Source organism: Salmo salar, chromosome 15 (genome assembly GCF_965601325.2).
Source record: "Salmo salar chromosome 15, fSalSal1, whole genome shotgun sequence".
NCBI classification, from domain to species: Eukaryota; Metazoa; Chordata; class Actinopteri; order Salmoniformes; family Salmonidae; genus Salmo; species Salmo salar.
The window spans coordinates 53,699,188-53,716,021 of NC_138305.1; the positions used below are offsets into that span (position 1 = coordinate 53,699,188).

The 16,834-nt window shown below is 42.6% G+C and overlaps 1 pseudogene across 1 annotated transcript; it reads right to left on the reverse strand.

Annotated features, from left to right (window-relative positions):
* Positions 1-13,412: 13,412 nt before the first annotated feature.
* LOC106571729 (B2 bradykinin receptor pseudogene) lies at positions 13,413-16,229 on the reverse strand (annotated as a pseudogene). Its single transcript, XR_014380560.1, has 2 exons — positions 16,073-16,229; positions 13,413-15,318 (listed from the first exon to the last, which is right to left on the reverse strand). The product of XR_014380560.1 is annotated as a B2 bradykinin receptor pseudogene (transcript).
* Positions 16,230-16,834: the final 605 nt, after the last annotated feature.

The following is a 16,834-nucleotide window of genomic DNA, read 5'->3' on the forward strand; positions in this document are numbered from 1 at the left end:
ATGACAGGGTATCTAGAGTGTTTTGGATACGAGGAAGTGGATATGCATCCTTAACAGTATGCTCATTGAGATCCCTGCAGTCCACACATTGCTCATTTACAGGAGCAATGGTATGTCTGGTTATTTTTGCGTACCATTACTATTGCTGAAGCCCAGCTACCGTGGCTTGGAGACGCTACTCCAGTTTCAAGACTTTGCTGGATGTGCTGGTCTGCATTGAGCTGTTTTATGAATGCCATCCGCCGCTTCACAGGTGGCCCAGGCAACGTCTGAATGTCATGCTGTACAAGACTAGCAAGACCAAGATTAGTGGGTCCAGTAGAGGTCCTGTAGGTCCTAAGGAGTTGAGCCAGCCCACAACATTTGTCTGCACTTAGCGCAGCAGAGCTCTCTTTATACACCAACGGTAAGTGAGCAGGAACTGCTGGGGAGACGAGACTTGTTGGTGGTGACGGAAGAAATATCAGTGGGACCTACTTCAACCCGAAGAACAGACTGAAGGTGCATACACAGTTGTTCTCGATTCTGGGTGTGAGTACAACCAGCCCTGGAGGAATTCGGATATAGCGCCCTTCTTTACTTTCACTGACTCTGTTCCTTGGTTGTAGAGCCCTATGTGGATTTGGTTATTGGGCTGTGCATCAACCACAACCCGTGCCACCAGTAGACGATGCTTCTCAATGAATCTTTCAGTTGGGCTCAGCACCATGTCGCCTCTGACAGGTTCACAGAAGTTTGTGCTCCCAGGCACGATGTACTCACACCCTGATTCAAGAATGGCTGTGCATGCTATTCTTACGACATGCACCTTCGGTCTGTACTTCGGGTTGAAGTTCACCAAACAGCACAATCCTCTGGCTGCCGAAATCAAGGCGTACCCGTGCCTGCTCCAGGAATTGATGACCCGAGGATGGCTTTGGTGTTCTCTGCGACGTCTGCAATGATGAAGTTAACACTTCCTGAATGGACAGGTGAACTTATCCAAAAACGTTGACATTTACAGGAGCAATGGCCTGCAGAGACTGCACAGTCGATAGCTGGAGTGGAGGTTTAATGTCTGGGTAAGTGGTGTCGTAACAGCGGCAATGCAGCACATTTCTCCGTGCCCTGTTGTCCAAAAGAGCACATATCTCCATTTTGTACATTAGTAGGTGGATACACATTTTGGGACCTGTGCCCATGACACAGAACAGGTGTGTTTTGGCTTTCGGTGGAATTGGGCGATTCAGGGACTGCCCGCGACTTAGCTGGCTTCATTGGTGATGGACAGCTCCGTTTCATGTGTCCAATGTCTTGGCAATTGTGGCATCTGATTTCGTTCCAATTTGTATTTTTGCGCTCACCAGTCTTTGGTTTGTGTGGCTTGAAGCTGGACTTTTGAGGTTTCTGACTCCGCTCTACAGCTGGTGTCGTCCAACTCTCGCCTTCATCTTCGCTGTGGTCGATGCATTCCCATAAGGTAGCTGCTCTGGCTCTCTGCCCTGTAGTTCGCATACCAGACTGCGTTAGCTGAGTAACACTGTTAGCTACTTGCTTGGGGGTTTCGTACCTGTGGGCGACCTCGTAGGCTCATGCCAATGTGCTTGGATGCTTCTCCAGTAGCTTCTGCATAATGCCAGCTTCTCCCATGGTGTTAGTGAAAACCTCCACACGGATGGAGTCCTGTTCTCCCTCAGAGTGATCTGCATACACAATGGACATTTTCTCATAAATCTAATTTCTCAATATATGCAGTGATTCACCTGGTTGCGCACTCTCTGCCTCAACTCAATGCCAATGGCAGCTGCCTGCTCTGATGCTGGCCCGTATGCCGAGTCTACTTCCTCCACTATGCGTGAGTAGTCCCAACGGGAAGACCTAGGGTTCTTGTGGACCACAGCCCCTGCAGTGCCCACTAAACAGAATCTCATCTGGACTGACATTGTCCTTTCTGACCAGTGATTAGCTCTAGCACAGCTCTCAAAGTGATGTAAGAGCTCTTTCCATGAGGCCGAACCATCAAACTGACCTGGTCGTAGTGCAGGGATCCTCTCCTTCTGAGTAGCATATTCATCCTCACTGTCAGATGAGATATCATAACGTACATGCTGGGGCTGCCTGCCATGTGAACTGGATCTTGCTCGCCTGGGGCGAGACTATTCGTTTTCATAACAGCAGATGTCATTACCTTCAGTGGGCAGAGCATCACGCCGGATACATCCATGGCTGTCCTGCGACTGTGAGCGTGGCTTTTCCACAGGAGGCATGGCTGGCGTGGAGGGCAGAGCTGCTGGCATCCTGCATGGGTAATGGGACTAAGCAGCATCTACAGATGTACTCGCTGCATAGAGTCTGTGGTTGGCAGAGTTGAAAGGTTTAGTGCATGGAATAAACAGCATTTCAGTAGTTGGTTGAAACGCATTTCCAGAGATAGCATTTTCAGCTGCAGGCATAGTTTTGGTTGTGACTTAGCTGTGATTTGATTCCACTGTCACCCACATTTCCGTTTTTCACGAGACTTGAATGGATAAGTTTCTCTCCTTGGCCGTTGAGGAGACATCTTTGACTCACGGCACGAGTCAGCCATATAAGCTGCGGCTGGCTGCAAACTATCTGAACTTGGCATAAATGGATTGCAGTTACAGTTTGCATTTGCAACATCAAATTCAATCATCCAGTTGGCAAGTGAGATTTGTGATTGCATGTCTTCATTCACTGTAGTTAGCGACATGAATGCTTTTGAGTAGCACGTCGAATCCTCAGACACATTTTTTCTCGTATTAACAGATTTCCTGCATGTAGCCGCCATTTCACAACTTTAGCTAGAACGTCAGCCACTACTCGGACAACGATGATTAACCTCTCTAGGGTCGGCGGGACGAAATCGTCCCACCTACGTAACAGCCAGTGGAATCCTGTGGCGCGTTATTCAAATACCTTAGAAATGCTATTACTTCAATTTCTCAAACATATGACTATTTTACACCATTTTAAAGACAAGACTCTCGTTAATCTAACCACACTGTCCGATTTCAAAAAGGCTTTACAACGAAAGCAAAACATTAGATTATGTCAGCAGAGTACCCAGCCAGAAATAATCAGACACCCATTTTTCAAGCTAGCATATAATGTCACAAAAAACAAAACCACAGCTAAATGCAGCACTAACCTTTGATGATCTTCATCAGATGACAACCCTAGGACATTATGTTATACAATACATGCATGTTTTGTTCAATCAAGTTCATATTTATATCAAAAACCAGCTTTTTACATTAGCATGTGACGTTCAGAACTAGCATTCCCACCGAACACTTCCGGTGAATTTACTAAATTACTCACGATAAACGTTCACAAAAAACATAACAATTATTTTAAGAATTATAGATACAGAGCTCCTTTGTGCAATCGAGGTGTCCGATTTTAAAATAGCTTTTCGGTGAAAGCACATTTTGCAATATTCTGAGTACATAGCCCGGCATCACGGGCTAGCTATTTAGACACCCAGCAAGTTTAGCCTTCACCAAAGTCAGATTTACTATTAGAAAAGTTTGATTACCTTTGGTGTTCTTCGTCAGAATGCACTCCCAGGACTGCTACTTCAATAACAAATGTTGGTTTGGTTCAAAATAATCCATTGTTATATCCAAATAGCGGCGTTTTGTTCGTGCGTTCAAGACACTATCCGAAGTGTAAATAAGGGTCACGAGCATGGCGCATTTCGTGACAAAAGATTTCTAAATATTCCATTAACGTACTTCGAAGCATGTCAACCGCTGTTTAAAATCAATTTTTATGCCATTTATCTCGTAAAAAAGCAATAATATTCCGACCGGGAGCGGTGGTTTTCGTTCAAAGATAAAACATGGAGTCCACTCGTGCACGCGCCTGAGTCTCACAGTACTGTGACCAGCCACTATCCAAACGCGCTACTTTTTTTCAGCCAGAGCCTGCAAAGCCACGATTCAGCTTTTTGCCGTCTTCTGAGAGCCCATGGGAGCCGTAGGAAGTGTCACGTAACAGCAGAGATCCCCTGTAATGGATAGAGATAATCAAGAAGGCCAAGAAATTGTCAGACAGGGCACTTCCTGCATGGAATATTCTCAGGTTTTGGCCTGCCAAATGAGTTCTGTTATACTCACAGACACCATTCAAACAGTTTTAGAAACTTTGGAGTGTTTTCTATCCAAAGCTAATAATTATATGCATATTCTAGTTTCTGGGCAGGAGTAATAATCAGATTAAATCGGGTACGTTTTTTATCCGGCCGTGAAAATACTGCCCCCTAGCCATAACAGGTTAATAATATTACAATGGTGTATTAATTTAATTGAATACATATTCCTGTTTGATATGCATGAATATAATGAAATTGTACTTTATAATATGCCAGCATTTATTTTGTATCCAATGCATTTATCCTGTCTGGGGTATGGGGACGCCAGCGTCCCACCGGCGGGACACACTGCCAACAGCCAGTGAAATAGCAGGGCGCCAAATTCAAAACAACAAAAATCTCATAATTCAAATTTCTCAAACATACAACTATTTTACACCATTTTAAAGATGAACTTCTCATGAGGCCAACCACATTGTCTGATTTTAAAAAGGCTTTACGGCGAAAGCATAGCATTAGATTATGTTAGGACAGCACCTAGACAAGAAAAACCACACAGCCATTTTCCAAGCAAGGAGAGGTGTCACAAAAACCAGAAATACAGCTAAAATGAATCACTAACCTTTGATGATCTTCATCAGATGGCACTCATAGGACTTCATGTTACACAATACATGTATGTTTTGCTCGATAAAGTTCATATTTATATCCAAAAAACACATTTTACATTGGCGTGTAATGTTCAGAAATGTTTTGCCTCCCAAAACTCCCGGTGAATAAGCACATCAATTTACAGAAATGCACATCATAAATGTTGATAAAATATTAAACTGTTATTCAAAAAATTATAGATACACTTCTCCTTAATGCAACCGCTGTGTCAGATTTCAAAAAACTTTACAGCGAAAGCACACTTTGCAATAATCTGAGTACAGCAGTCAGACACGAAACAAAACCCGCCATTTTGTGGAGTCAACAAAACTCAGAAATAATATTATAAATATTCACTTACCTTTGATGATTTTCATCGGAATGTACTCCCAGGAATCCCAGTTCCCCAATAAATGTTCATTTGTTTCGATAAAGTCCATATATATGTCCAAATACCTCCTTTTTGTTCGCGCGTTCGGTCGAGTACTCCAAATCCGCTGAGCTCGCGCATTAAGTTCAGACGAAAAGTCAAAAAAGTTATATTACAGTTCGTGGAAACATGTCAAACGATGTATAGAATCAATCTTTAGGACGTTTTTATCATAAATCTTCCATAATATTCCAACCGGACAAGTCTTTGTCTTCAAAAAAGAAAAGGAACACAGCTAACTCTCATGTGGGCGCGCGCCACTGAGCTCATTTTCTCGCTCATCTACTTCCAGGAGCTCTTATTCTCTCCCTTTTCACAGTAGAAGCATGAAACAACATTCTAAAGACTGTTGACATCTAGTGGAAGCCTTAGGAAGTGCAAAATGAACCCTAAGTCACTGTATACTGTATAGGCAATCACTTGAAAAACTACAAACCTCAGATTTCCACACTTCCTGGTTGGATTTTTCTCAGGTTTTTGCCTGCCATATGAGTTCTGTTATACTCACAGACACCATTCAAACAGTTTTAGAAACTTCAGAGTGTTTTCTATCCAAATCTACTAATAATATGCATATTCTAGTTTCCGGGCCAGAGTAGTAACCTGTTTAAATTGGGTACGTTTTTCATCCGGCCGTGAAAATACTGCCCCCTACACCCCAACAGGTTAAAGGCACAGTCAACTTAGAGGATGTAAACTGGAATTGTGATACAGTGAATCATAAGTGAAATAATCTGTCTGTAAACAATTGTTGGAAGAATTACTTGTGTCATGCACAATGTAGATGTCCTAACCGACTTGCCAAAAGTATAGTTTGTTAACAAGAAATTTGTGGAGTGGTTGAAAAACGAGTTTTAATGACTCCAACCTTAGTGTATGTAAACTTCCGACTTCAACTGTATATCAAAATCCTGCAGGTTTTGTGCTGGGATTTACTTGGTCATGCAGGAATTGCCATGTCCTGCAGGAATTGACATATCGTGCAGGAATATTAAAATCCTGCACGTTTCGGTCCTGCAGGTTTTCTGCAGGAATTGCCATGTTTGTGCATGATTTTCAACATTTCTGCAGGTAAGTCATACTTCTGTAGGAGTCCTACAGGAGCATCAGGGACTTTTCCTGCAGGATTTTGTCAAGCCTACACGATTCCTGCAGGACACCTGCACAATTCCTTCACAAAAGATTGAATTCCTGCAGGATTCCTGTATGACTTTTTGTAAGGGCCGGGCTATGAACCACCATATGACCGGGCAAAAGTGTTTAGCGAGTAGTGTCCAGTATACTGCACCGCCTGGTCATACTGTCAACAAGACAGCATAGTGCAATGTTCAGAAACACACATGTCTTTTACATCAAATATATGTCACAATGAAAACTCTATACCACCAAGGCTAGCTTAATCGAATTGCCTCAATCTAGGCGGTGGAGGTTTCAGTGAGGAGGCAGACAAGTAGCACTCAAAATAACAAGGCATTAATCATGCCCGTCTCCCTAGCAGAGGAATGACAGGCATGCCTATTCTCCCAGTATTGCCCTCACCTGGGGTGTGTTCATTCAAACCAAGACCGTAGCAAACGGTTGCAAAACATTTTCACAGAAACCATTTACTCCAAACAGAAAACGTTTTGCAATGAAAATGAGAGTTTATATTGGACAATTTCAGGTAAAAAGGTATCATCTCGGGCGTCTCGTTGGAAATGTACTCTTCAGAGTTAGCATGAACATGCCAGGAGTAGTTGATGCACATTGCCTGAACCGTGTAGTGAATGGAAAGAAAAATCGGTTAGATACTCATCAAACGTCAATAAAACCTATAGGCTTTCCTGTCTCTTTCCATCCACTATACGGTTCAGGGGACGTGTTGTTGAAGAATCATATGATCTCCCAAATCACCGGAGTGCCCTGCTGGGTGAAGGAGTTTGAAGTGACAAGGGTCAGGGCTGTCAAGCAGGTCTCTTACAGGGAGGTCGAAGGACGTATTTGAAGGAGAGAGTGGAGCTGAGGAAGCTATGACAGTGTATGCCCTGTAGCCTATGAAGATTCAGAATGTTGTTCACCAGTTGAGGGAAACTGACACACTGATCATGCAGAAGGTGGAATTTGTGGCATTTATTGCGCAGGTGATTAATTGTACTGCCTAATCTAACAAGAAGTCCAAGAAACTGGACATAATTCTATCTGCGGCTGAAAGGTTTTTCTGTCTTCAGGAACTAACAGCTGAAACAATGCAGAGCGAATACTGTCAGAAGATGTCCCCCCTCCCAGGCCCCTGAGGGATGTGATCTTGACTGGACTGTAACTGAAGGAGTGGGATGGGTTTTTGATGAACCTATTTTAGTTTCTTGTATGCTGTCGTTTTATTTTTCTCCAGTTCACTACCCCGTACAGACGGTGGGGGCAATACAACGTAGAGGTTGTAGTCCGCCATTAAATCTCAAAGAAGAACAAGAAGTAGCTCTGGCTCATAGAGATAGATAGAAGACTCATCTTTACATCTGTGCCATTATAGTGTCTATGACAGCATGGGCAGCGCTATTGAGGCTACAACCCCAGTAATCCCCAACCAGTTAACTACTTTGACTACTTTAAAATGGCATAAGCATGGTGGAAGCCCTCAGTGGCGCTGCTCATACTAATACTGACTTTTGGCCACTGGAGGCCTCTATCATTCTCTATGCTCTGGCTGACATCCAAAATCACCCACTTCTCCTTCCCCTTCACCTTGCTCCTCCATTTGCGCATTCACTCATACTTTTGCCATAAGCAAAAGTATTCAAAAGCTGAGGCAGTGCAAATCATGGAGGGTGTAGGGGCTAATTAGACCTTCCGATAGCCACTCTGACCGAGTCAGCTACGCTGCCGGCTTCAAAATATAGGGGGTATCCCATAACGCAATTTCACACTAAAGAATGGAGAGGCGTGCCTAATTATTTGTTCATGTCCGATATCAAGGCTTCACAGATGCAACATATGAAATACCTCCCAAATTAAATGTTTATACATTTCTGAGGTTTATATCTTGTAAAATTACAGGGGGAATTTTTGCATTTGAATTTCATGCTTGTTTTATTATTTAAATGTGGTACTTGAATTGCAGCATTCAAGTCATGAGTGTGTCCCGAAGTTGATTGGTTTATACAATCCCCTCCGTACTCTTGAAGTCATCCTGTGTTTCATCAGCAACATGTGACGACAGAGGGCCCTCCAAGCGAATTGGTAGGGGCGAAGGACTGATTTGGGATTTAGCTTCTGTTTGCCATCCGAGCATGGCAGGAAGGACCAAACAATTCACTTCTTAAATTACGAGCAATAAAGGTAGCCTACGTTTCCAAGCATTTGATAATATGGAAATAGCGATCTCAATCCCAAAACATGTGCACTTGTAGTGGTTACATTAGGCTAATACATAAATAAAAGTATGATAGTACACTAGGCTACGAGCTATCATTAGCAAAACGAATTAATGAGAGATGGCGTCCAGCTACAAACTTCTTCCCATTCGACTACAAAATTCTAAGTTGGAACTTTGAATACACAAAAAGAATGATAGCACAAGCTAATATTATCTGAAACACTAACAAATGGTTTATGCGCTAAACTAATGAATGTTGGAGTCCAAAATGCATTTGGGTATGCTTTTACTCCCCTGGTTCCAGACCTGTTTGTGCTGTCTTGCCAACTCCTAGGTCATTGTTAGAACTGGGACCATAATTGTGTGACTTTACATGGTTTTTCATTTGTTTTTCAGTTATAAGTGCAACGAGAGATTAGTGACAAATCTGGAATGGAATAACAACTTAAATGGACATGATTTTAGCCAATCAGACAAGACTCTGTCAATATTGGAGGACTCTAGTGGATTATTACCCCACCAGGCATCCCAGCTCTGTGCTTTTGGAGACTTTCCCAGCCTGGCCTGTGCTATATATTTCATATAAATAATCTAATAAGTGAAGAGGACAAATCACTTGGATTAGGTTTGGGTAATGAGAGTCCTTGATGCGCCATGTTGCATTAGTCTAGATGACTGATGAATGTGAGTAAGGCTCGGTAGTTTTTTTTATTTAGTCAAACTCTGTTTGCCTACGTACACCTTTTTCATTGCTGCTAGTGGAGGAATATGCTGTTTCTATTTCATGAATACATTTCTTGCTCTGAATCAGTCATCCTCCAATTCCTGCATGTCATATGCATTCAACTGGCTAAGATATGCAGCAGGCTGCACTGAGCAGGTCAAATAATCACATCTCTGGTGTCATGTCTAATTCAGATTACACTTGTATTCAATTGTAGATTTGGAAGGTGCGCTGTCTGTTTTATTAGGTCAGTTATTGTCTACCTGGTCCAATGCTCATGTCCTTTGTCACAGTAGGATTAAGAAGCTTTGCTGGTAGTGGGCTTTGTGACAGTCTTCTCTTCGTCTGGGTTACAGTGAGACAGACCTGGGTTCAAAAAGGCTTAGTTTTCTTCCAAATACTTTAGCTGTGCTCGATTGAGCTCGTCTGGCACAGTGGAACCCAATGGACTAGCAACTAGTGCAAACCCCAAACCTCGTCCACCTGGCTCTCCAAGCAGGCTCAACCAAATGCTGAAAGATAACAAATGCTATTTAAAGCACAGGTCTGAGGCTGTGTGGGGAGCACATCCCACAGGCTTCTGTTGCTTCTGTCTGTTTCCAGCTGAGGCTCCTCTGCCAGGGATTAGGCAGAATGTATTACCATCATGACTCACTCTCTTGGTTGTTGACAAAAACAGACTAGAAACAGCGGCTATATCCATATTAATAACCGTATCCAATTCAGACCTGTTTTTTTCTCTGCACTGTAATAATGAGGGAGAGGGGACAGGAGCCCACAGCACCCAGGTCTGGAGAGGCAGAGGAGTGTATTTAAACAGGGCTTTATAGTTTGAGTCAGGATGTCTCTTCAGATCGATACTTTCTGTTTGATGTCAGTAAAGAGACTCATGTCCTTGGTCAATAATCGAAAAAGAAAGTAAAGGCCACAACAGAGTATGAAGAAACTGACTGTACCGTACAAAACCACCATTGAAAGAGGTTATAAACTGGATAGGTTGAGTCATAGGTCCATAGAGGTTAATGAATATCTGCAAGTAAAGATCTACAAAGAGAGGGAGTATATATGAAAAGGATTAAACTGTATATTATTCTCAAGGCTGTAGAGACAGAGAGTTTATTCGCCAACGAGCAGTGACAACTTTTACAGCTCTGAAATCTGTTCAAGATGATACGCCAGACGTCTGTGTATTGTTACCAAGGCAACTGAAGCCTAGTCGTCTGGCATTCATAGTGTTTTTGTGGCGATGTCTGTGTCCAACAGCTTACTGCCTCCAGAGAATGGTGGTGGTTAGATACACAAGCTTCATAGCAAACCTGTTGAAATAATGTGAAGTTCAAGAGCTCTAGACCACTAGATGCATAATTTGCATTGGAAATACTTGGGGATAAAATGAATGGTCTCTTATGAGTCCAGCCATGTCTGTATGTCTAAAAGAAAAGTATACACTGATTGTACAAAACATTACGAACACCTTCCTAATATTGAGTTGCACCCCTTTTTACCTCAGAACAACCTCAATTGGTTGGGGAATGGACTCTACAAGGTGTTGTAAGCGTTCCACAGGGATGCTGGTACATGTTGACTCCAATGCTTCCCACAGTTGTGTCAAGTTGGCTAGATGCCCTCTGGGTGATGGACCATTCTTGATACACACGGGAAACTGTTGAGCGTGAAAAACCCAGCAGCGTTGCAGTTCTTGACACACTCAAGCCAGCGCGCCCAGGACCTCCTACCACACCCCGTTCAAAGGCACTTACATATTTTGTTTTGTCAATTTACCCTCTGAATGGCACACACACACACAATCCATGTCTCAATTGTCTCAAGGCTTACAAATCCTTCATTTAACCTGTCTCCTCCCCATCGTCTACACTGATTGAAGTGGATTTAACAAGTGACATTAAAAAGGGATCATAACTTTCACCTGGATTCACCTGATCAGCAAGTGTCCTTAATGTTTTGTACACTCAGTGTTTATGTGAGCATGTAAATGTATGATTATCACACATACTGTAAGTGGTTTCAACTGACCACCTGCTTTGATTCTCCACACCTTAGCACACATCACAACTGCTGCTACCAGGCTCTTATTATACTGCTACATTTATACACTTGCTCCCCCTTCCCCAATACACGTGTATTATATTTATGCTAAAAATATATATATTCTGCTGCCATTTACTTTATGTTCATGTTCTTATTTTTTACTAGTTCTTATTGCTGTTGCACTGTTGATAAGGAACCTGCAAGAAAGCATTTTGTCCGACGATATATACCATGCGTATACCGTAACATAGGACTAATACAAACACTTTAAACTTGAAAGCTATTTCCTGATGTAGCCAATACTATGGTATCTCTGTAAGCACTAGGGGGCAGCATATGCTGTCTAAACGCCCATTTTTTTCAGTGGGGCAACTGGTTATACAGAAGTAAATGTCTGAAGATGTGCTAAAGCCCGATAGGTGGTATGTGACATCAGAGCTAAGAATGCCAGGGAATACAGAGAGGCCCTGTGGAAGTCTATATTTAAAGTCATAATTGAAATACCTGATCAAGATCAAACCATTGATTATACCACCACAATGAGTATACCATTATGGGGTCCTGACTGAATAGCAAAGGCATGAAAAACAGTTGCAGTAGTTATGAATTCTTTTGTGATATGAGTTGTTATTTTTGGTACATGTCTGCAGTGAGTGCCCGTGTGTGTCTTGCTTTCAAATGCATATAAGGAATATGCCCTTGTTTTCCTTTGTGCAATGTATGTAAGTAGTCTGAACATAGTCATTTACAGCATAGTTGTTATTCTTTTTAACATAATTTATGAGTGCGTTGCAATGAATTGCAATCTGTGGTAACATACTGACCTCTTGTGGCTGCCTTCTGAACGGCCGACAGATCCAAGTCCATCTACACTCATCAATGTATTATGGGTTAACATCAGGGTCATGCTCAGTGGGGCACGCTGTAGCATAACATTTAGCCATGAAAGACAAAGATGTGTATTCTTATTGGACACGTTCAGGTAGTACCACTCCATTTCAAAACGTTTTGTCCCGACTGAACACAACCCAGTTTATAACCCAGTACAACTACATGCCCTGAGGGAGCTCATTTTATTCATGTATTCTATCCATAACCGCCTAAATGATCAATCCAATAGCCGTGAAGCACAGTGAGCCCCAATGTTACGGTTGTTGTTATTTCCAGATGCGCCTTATCTCTAATGGCAGCATCATGGCAGACTCTTCCAACATCATTATCTGTTTATTAAAATGCCATAATGACCAGTGTGTCACCCCAAGGGGGCATAGAAGGAGGTTAGTCTATTCCTGGTTAGCATGTGAAGAACCTGATCATAGGCAGATTGATGGGCTATTATCATAGCTCATATATTATCACGCAATACAATGAACAATGGAGCAGTGCCATGCTATGTCTATGGGGTGAAGGTGTTTCTTTAATGTAAATATACTTGTTTGAGTTAAACAGTGTTTCGCTCTGATTAGAGGTGAGTTAAACACATGCATCGTAATCTATGCCAATCTCTATTAGACCTCTTGAAAGCTATTTGATGGCTGCCATTGGCAGCGCCAGTGTGCCCATTTTACAGTGGCCCTACTGAGCCTGTGCAGAACATTTCCATCTGTCTCGGAACCAACGAGGGCAAACAGTAGTAAACCTGCACGCAGGACAACAGAGGAGAAAGACCTTTCTGGTAATTACTCTGTGACCTTCAAACAGCATACAGTCAACTCCAGGTACATTGGGATGTTTCTTTATAAGGTTCATTTAAGTTTAGAGAATGCATCATGGATTGCATCTGAAATTGAGTCCCACAGGTTTTCAGTTTATGCTCATATAAACTCTCATTTTTGGCTCAACATTCACTATGAATGGGGAAAAAAATCTAAAATATTTAGTCTAACACTTGATGAACATATCATTAGAGGGATGTCATAGAGGGTGTACTGTAAGTAGCCAGAAGAATTGTGAGAACAGTGTGGTCTGAGACAAGCTGATTGTTGGTACAAGCAAAGTGCTCCACGCAGTATATCAGTGTTAGGAGTTGTCATAACACAAGTATTAGTCTGGTCAACAGAGCACAAAGACTACTGGGTAATAGAGCTCTGCTTAGTACTCAAACCCCACATTGATTTATTTACGTCATCACGGTAGTGGACAGCATTTTGATACATACAAAAGTTATTTTTACAACAAAATATTTTTTTGCACTGGATTGATAAGAAATACTGACCTTTCAACCAGAATCTCTTGATTTAGTGGCCAAGAAGCAAATATGATATGAGCTTAAAGGACAATATGACCTTTTACATTTAAATTAGTCCACAGTGCAACACGTCCCATTCCTGGTCCTGTTCTAGGAGAATCATTTCTCATAGTGGCACACTCCATCAAAGTGAAAAGGGTCTCAATGACAATAAAAGACTTCATAGATCACATTTAGATTCATCTTCTACACCGGACAGTCGTAATTTAGTGCCTATATTACAGCATAAATCTTCAGTGTCGTGCACCCGAATGGAGTCTGTAGTCTGTATTTCTCCATAAATCAAAAAAGGAATTAAAACAGGAGTTAGATTGCTTACGAGGTAGAATATTGTAGACAGATAAATTGACTATTTGTATTAATAAACGTCTTAATGATCCGGAACAGATGTCCTCCGGTAATTACAAGTTTAACAAAGACAGAAATCATCTGGAAGTCCCTGATCACTTGTTCACCTCATTTGGTCTCACACAAACGACTGATGGAGATCGATCCGATTAGAAGACAGAACATATTTACAATTTACAAGTAAAAACAGCTGAAAAGGAAATGTTCAGTCTGGATCAGTTCAGATGGACGGACGGACAGACTTCAAGACAGACACTCTTGTCACGTCACAATCTGTTTCACAAGTTGTTCACATTGTATCATCACAGTTTGTTTCACTAGCTGTTTACATTGTATCCTTTGAGTGTCCAGTTTTCCACTGGAAGTGAAATTGACCGCCAGGAACGATTTCTCTGTCAATCTGCGGTTTAACATTGTCCTGAACACTTCTTTTGCTCTCTTCCTGAAGTGTCTCCCCACAATGACATACAGGAAAGGGTTAATGGCGCTGTTGGCGTATGCCAGGTATGTGGACAGCTGTATGCTAATGTCCAGAATGTGACCCCAGAGGCACCCTGGAGTGACCTGGAAGTAATCCAGCGTGTCCAGGAAGCGCACCACCTGGTAGGGTGTCCAGCAGATGAGGAAGACTGTGAGGACGGTCAGGACCAGTTGTGTGGCCTTCCTCTCTGACCTCACACCAGGAGTTTTTTTGATCTGACCATTTTTCAGAGCGATCACAATGTGGCGACTGCAGTACGCCACCACTATCACAGGAAGCAGGAACCCAACCACGTTATTTGTGATATTGCGCTGGATCTCCCAGTCCGGATGGGGGTAAGCCAAGTAGCAGGCTGTCACCCCCGCCTTGGCCACGTATTTCACCTTGCGGAAGAACAGGATGGGCAAACTCAGCAGGAACCCCATGATCCAGATCCCCAGGCAGATGCGCTTGGCCCAGGCCGCCCTCCGCAGTCGGCTTTGGCACATGGGCCGGACCAGAGCCAGGTAGCGATCGACACTAACCAGCACCAGGAAGAAAACACTACTGTAGTAGTTCATGGAGATGGCCACGTTGACCAGCTTGCACATTGGCTCGCCGAACGCCCAGTGGTAGCCGTTAGCAATGGTAGCGGCCCAGAAGGGTAGACAGGACACTATGACCAGGTCGGCAGCGGCCAGGTTGCCCAGGTAGACATCGGCCACGGTGCATTGCTTTCTCTGCAGGCAAAAGACATTGAGAACCAGGCCGTTGGCCAACACGCCTACCACACTGAGCAGAACCAGGTAGGCTGGCTGGTAGGTGGAGAGCCAGTCCCAGGCTGCAGTGTAGTTGTACAGTAGTGTACAGTTGTAGGGGTCAAACTCAGTCCAATCCAGCTCTGAGTGAGGGTCCTCAGTGGGGAGGAGCCTCTCGGTTGTGTTCTGGAACATTGGGAATCTGGAAGAAAATAATGATTTATCTATTAGTCTTTTTTTCCACGTTTGTTCACACGGGTGTCAAACATTTTTGAAATCATTGAACTGCAACATCCTAAGGAAAAGGAGACACAATTTGAGAATCCACATGAGGGGTGACATAAGGATTCATGGGTTTTTTCCTGCCCGTACTGAGTCATACCTGTACTTTTAACAGTGGAAAATGTGAAATACTGTTCATGACTAACAAGAAACCGATACCAGTGTGGTGTTTCACTGATGGGAGTAGACTAACTGCTCAGGAATCCCTCAAGTCTGCTAACATTACTAGACCTTGATTCATTCTGATAAGAAAAGATAGCAGCGCCCTGACTTGTGTTGGTACATTACATAACTGAAGAAATAGCACATTTTCAAAACTATGTAAAAAAATAAAAGCTCAGTTTGTCCTCTGTTTAGCTTCTGCGTGTGTTGTCTATCTATGCTCAATTTGTAAACAGTATTCCTTTTCCTGACCGTAAAAATGCCCATACATTATATGTTGAGATGTGTATCCAACCTATTTTTTTTACTTGGATCCGTCCCAATTCAGCCACTTTGAATTATATCTCTTTACGTCCTTAGAATAACTTTATCCATCTTGCCCAAATGTAGCATGCACCTCATACAATAAACTTAAAAAACATAAAACACTGCCGTTAATCACAACAAAACATTTTCCCCCCTTTATCTTTCTCATTCCACGAAGATCCCAGTTGCCCTTGAGGCTAACTCACCTTATCTCCAGTGCTTTGTGGTCTCAGTCAAGATGTGCTCTTTCTCCGTGTTCATTCGCCATATATTATCATCATCACCATCTGGCCTCCTCTGAAGAGCGTTCTGGGAGGATGGCCACTCTTATATGAGCCGAACACAGATCATCACAATGTCGTCACTTGGCCTCCAACACAAACCAGTTTTTCCCCTAAGTAGACCTACTTCTTCTGGCTCAGCTATTTATCAAAACCGTGACCCACTGTTTCATTGGAGAGATATAAAAGGAGGCATATTTACAGTAGGAATGTTTTGCAAGTAAACTGCATTGTGCTAGATCCATATAAGTGTGGGAAAGTCCATTAGAGAAGTAAAAATATTTTGAATACATGTATCCAGAGTTAAACCTTGTCCTATTTTGTTTGATTCAATCTGAGGATATTATAAATTGGCTGTGGAGCTTGTCTCAGTTCTCTTTCCAACAAACTTGCCAGATTCATTTCACAGGGTAAACTAAAAAGTCTATGTGACTGACGGAACTTTTTCTGTCGCGTTCAATGTAAATTTGGTTGGAAGTTTGGATGGTCTTTCCAGCATTAATAATGAAACAGTTTCTACAGAAAACAGCCATGGCTAGGCTATAGGACTGTATTGCACTAAAGCAACCAGCCTCCTAAATCTTTCTGGACCAGTGGGAACACTGGCCTTTGAATCCCCTGAGCCTCTGGGCTTCTACAGCCTAATCTTGTAAAGTACGGCCAGCAACCCCCGATATAATTTGTTTA